The sequence below is a fragment of the Oncorhynchus nerka genome, linkage group LG9a (assembly GCF_034236695.1).
Source record: "Oncorhynchus nerka isolate Pitt River linkage group LG9a, Oner_Uvic_2.0, whole genome shotgun sequence".
Taxonomy (NCBI): domain Eukaryota; kingdom Metazoa; phylum Chordata; class Actinopteri; order Salmoniformes; family Salmonidae; genus Oncorhynchus; species Oncorhynchus nerka.
This window is the reverse complement of record NC_088404.1, coordinates 7954087-7960086: the sequence shown is the minus strand read 5'-3', so window position 1 is coordinate 7960086 and position 6000 is coordinate 7954087.

The window sequence follows — 6000 nt, the reverse complement described above, 5'->3', positions numbered from 1 at the left end:
TTCCGTCTGCTTTCCATCAGACACTGGGAGATGAAATCACCTTTCAGCAGGACAATAACCTAATTTTACAAGGCTAAATCTACTCTGGTTTTTAACCAAGTTATTAACCAAGAAGACAGTGAATGTTCCTGAGTGGCCAAGCTAGAGTTTTGACTTAAATTTACTTGAAAATCTATGGCAAGACCTGAAAATAGTTGTCTAGCAATGATCAACACCCAATTTGACAGAGCTTAAAGAATTTTGAAAAGTATAATGGGGAAATGTTGCACAATCCAGGTGTATAAATCTCTTAGAGACTCACCCAGAAAGACTCCCAGCTGCTAAAGGTGCTTCTACAAAGTATTAACTCAGGGGTGTGAATACTTAAGTAAATGAGATTGTTTAGCATTTCATTTTCAATATATTTGCAAAAATGTCTAAAAACATATTTTCACTTTGTTGTTGTGGGTGAGAAGAAATATATAAATGTAATCCATTCTGAATTGAGGCTGTAACAGAACAAAATGTGAAATAAATCAAGGGGAATTAATATTTTCTGAAACTCTATATAGCTATGTACATATCTATGTATATAACTCTATATACGGTATATCTATGTATATAACTCTATATGACTATGTACATATCTATGTATATAACTCTATATATATATGTATATACCTCTATATAACTATGTACATATCTATGTATATAACTCTATATATATCTATGTATATAACTCTATATAACTATTTATATATATATGTATATAACTCTATATAACTATTTATATATCTATGTATATAACTCTATATAACTATGTATATATCTATGTATATACCTCTATATAACTATGTACATATCTATGTATATAACTCTATATATATCTATGTATATAACTCTATATAACTATTTATATATCTATGTATAACTCTATATAACTATGTATATCTATGTATATCTATGTATACAACTCTATATAACTATGTATATCTATGTATATATATGTATATAACTCTATATAACTATTTATATATCTATCTATGTATATAACTCTATATATATATGTATATAACTATTTATATATCTATGTATATAACTCTATATAACTATGTATATCTATGTATATAACTCTATATAACTCTATATATATCTATGTATATAACTCTATATAACTATGTATATATCTATGTATATAGCTCTATATATATCTATGTATATAACTCTATATATATCTATGTATATAACTCTATATAACTATTTATATATATATATGTATATAACTCTATATAACTATGTATATATCTATGTATGTAACTCTATATAACTATTTATATATCTATGTATATAACTCTATATAACTATGTATATATCTATGTATGTAACTCTATATAACTATGTATATATCTATGTATATCTATGTATACAACTCTATATAACGATGTATATATCTATGTATATAACTCTATATATATCTATGTATATAACTATTTATATATCTATGTATATAACTCTATATAACTATTTATAGATCTATGTATATAACTCTATATAACTATTTATATATCTATGTATATAACTATTTATAGATCTATGTATATAACTCTATATAACTATTTATATATCTATGTATATAACTCTATATAACTATTTATATATCTATGTATATAACTCTATATAACTATTTATATATCTATCTATGTATATAACTCTATATAACTATGTATATATCTATGTATATAACTCTATATAACTATGTATATATCTATGTATATAACTCTATATAACTATTTATATATCTATGTATATAACTCTATATAACTATTTATATATCTATGTATATAACTCTATATATATCTATGTATATAACTCTATATATATCTATGTATATAACTCTATATATATCTATGTATATAACTCTATATAACTATTTATATATCTATGTATATAACTCTATATATATCTATGTATATAACTATTTATATATCTATGTATATAACTCTATATATATCTATGTATATAACTCTATATAACTATTTATATATCTATGTATATAACTCTATATAACTATTTATAGATCTATGTATATAACTCTATATAACTATGTACATATCTATGTATATAACTCTATATATATCTATGTATATAACTCTATATAACTATTTATATATCTATGTATATAGCTCTATATAACTATTTATATATATTTTTATATAACTCTATATAACTCTATATAACTATGTACATATCTATGTATATAACTCTATATAACTATGTACATATCTATGTATATAACTCTATATATATCTATGTATATAACTCTATATAACTATTTATATATCTATGTATATAACTCTATATAACTATGTATATATCTATGTATATCTATGTATACAACTCTATATAACGATGTATATATCTATGTATATAACTCTATATAACTATTTATATATCTATGTATATAACTCTATATAACTATTTATATATCTTTTTATATAACTCTATATAACTATTTATATATCTATGTATATAACTCTATATAACTATTTATAGATCTATGTATATAACTCTATATAACTATGTATATATCTATGTATATAACTATGTATATATCTATGTATATATCTATGTATATAACTCTATATAACTATGTATATATCTATGTATATAACTCTATATAACTATTTATATATCTTTTTATATAACTCTATATAACTATTTATATATCTATGTATATAACTCTATATATATCTATGTATATAACTCTATTTATATATCTATGTATATAACTCTATATAACTATTTATATATCTATGTATATAACTCTATATAACTATTTATATATCTTTTTATATAACTCTATATAACTATGTACATATCTATGTATATAACTCTATATATATCTATGTATATAACTCTATATAACTATTTATATATCTATGTATATAACTCTATATAACTATTTATATATCTATGTATATAACTCTATATAACTATGTATATATCTATGTATATAACTCTATATAACTATTTATATATCTATGTATATAACTCTATATAACTATGTATATATCTATGTATATAACTCTATATATATCTATGTATATATCTATGTATATAACTATTTATAGATCTATGTATATAACTCTATATAACTATTTATAGATCTATGTATATAACTCTATATAACTATGTACATATCTATGTATATAACTCTATATAACTATGTACATATCTATGTATATAACTCTATATATATCTATGTATATAACTCTATATAACTATTTATATATATATGTATATAACTCTATATAACTATTTATATATCTATGTATATAACTCTATATAACTATTTATATATCTATGTATATAACTCTATATAACTATGTATATATCTATGTATATAACTCTATATAACTATTTATATATCTATGTATATAACTCTGTATAACTATATATAACTCTATATCGTATATAACTGTATATAATTCGATATATAACTCTATATAGTATATAACTGTATATAATTCTATATATAACTCTACATAGTATATAACTGTATATAATTCTATATATAACTCTACATAGTATATAACTGTATATAATTCTATATATAACTCTATATCGTATATAACTGTATATAATTCTATATATAACTCTACATAGTATATAACTGTATATAATTCTATATATAACTCTACATAGTATATAACTGTATATACTTCTATATATAACTCTATATCGTATATAACTGTATATAATTCTATATATAACTCTACATAGTATATAACTGTATATAATTCTATATATAACTCTATATCGTATATAACTGTATATAATTCTATATATAACTCTACATAGTATATAACTGTATATAATTCTATATATAACTCTATATCGTATATAACTGTATATAATTCTATATATAACTCTACATAGTATATAACTGTATATAATTCTATTTATAACTCTATATCGTATATAACTGTATATAATTCTATATATAACTCTACATAGTATATAACTGTATATAATTCTATATATAACTCTATATCGTATATAACTGTATATAATTCTATATATAACTCTATATAGTATATAACTCTGTATATAATTCTATATATAACTCTACATAGTATATAACTGTATATAATTCTATATATAACTCTATATATCGTATATAACTGTATATAATTATATATATAACTCTACATAGTATATAACTGTATATAATTATATATATATAACTCTACATAGTATATAACTGTATATAATTATATATATAACTCTATATATATAAGCTCCCAGTAATGTATTGGGTAAACCACCAAAGTGCCTTCTCCAGGGTGAGGGATTCAGACGAAGCATCACCATGGCAGCCCATAATATAGAAGATATATTGTTCTGCGGTCCGGATGTCCGGATGTCCCCAGATGTCCCCAGATGTCCCGATGTCCCCAGGACACTCAAACACTTACTCACTGCAGACGACGCTAAACTGCATTTACAGGCTCACTTTACAAAACACATCTAAAATAAAGGGTCAAATAATATATGAGGGACTAGTGGATAGCACCTGTCTGCCTGCCTGTCTGCCTGCCTGCCTGCCTGTCTGTCTGTCTGTCTGTCTGTCTGTCTGTCTGTCTGTCTGTCTGTCTGTCTGTCTGTCTGTCTGTCTGTCTGTCTGTCTGTCTGTCTGTCTGTCTGTCTGCCTGTCTGTCTGGGGTCTATGATCTGATGACAGATTGACGGGAGGGCTTGTTATAGTTGAGATGGAATTTTTCATGAATCCCCAGTGTTCCTTTAATTAACATTTCTCTGAATATACGTTAGCCGGACTTCACGGGGACAATGTGTGTGTGTGTGTGCATGAGAGAAGTTATATGTTACCTCTTACATACATATCACAGACTCCGACCGAACGTTCCGTGTGATTTGTGTTCTAAAAATAACTGGGTGAGATATGAGTGCTGTTTAGGTCATTATACAGTACGTATTGTTCCAAAGAACAGTAGTGCCTTTCCCACAGGTAATACACGCACACACACACACACACACGCACGCACGCACGCACGCACGCACGCACGCACGCACGCACACACACACACACACACACACACACACACTCTCTCTCTCTCTCTCTTCCTCTCCCTCTCACTCTAGTCTCTCTCTCTCCCTCTCTCTTCCTTACCCTCTCTCATGTAGTCTCTCCCTCTCTCTTCCTCTCCCTCTCTCAGGCAGTCTCTACCTCTCTCTCTCTCCATCTCTCTTCCTCTCCGTCTCTCAGGTAGTCTCTCTCCCTCTCCCTCTCTCAGGTAGTCTCGCCCTCTCTCTCTCTCTCTCTCTCTCTCTCAATCTCTCTTCCTCTCTGTCCCTCTCTCTCCATCTCTCTTCCTCTCCATCTCTCAGGTTGTCTCTTTCCCTCTCCCTCTCTCAGGTAGTCTCTCTCTCTCCCTCTCACTCTCCATCTCTCTCCCTCTCTCAGGTAATCTCGCCCTCTCACCCTCTCTCTCTCAATCTCTCTTCCTCTCTGTCTCTTAGGTAGTCTCTCTCCCTCTCCCTCTCTCAGGTAGTCTCGCCCTCTCTCCCTCTCTCTCAATCTCTCTTCCTCTCCGTCTCTCAGGTAGTCTCTCCCTCTCTCCCTCTCGCTCTCCATCTCTCCCTCTCCCTCTCTCAGGTAGTCTTGCCCTCTCTCCCCCTCTCTCTCTCTCAATCTCTCTTCCTCTTCATCTCTCTTGTAGTCTCTCTCCCTCTCCCTCTCTCAGGTTGTCTCGCCCTCTCTCCCTATCCCTCTCTCTCTCTCTCTCTCTCTCAATCTCTCTCCCTCTCCGTCTCTCAGGTAGTCTCTCTCCCTCTCCCTCTCTCAGGTAGTCTCTCCCTCTCGCTCTCCATCTCTCTCCTTCTCCCTCTTTTAGGTAGTCTCTCCCTCTCTCCCTCTCGCTCTCCATCTCTCTCCCTCTCTCAGGTAGTCTCGCCCTCTCTCCCTCTCCCAGGTAGTCTTTCTCCCTCTCTCAGGTAGTC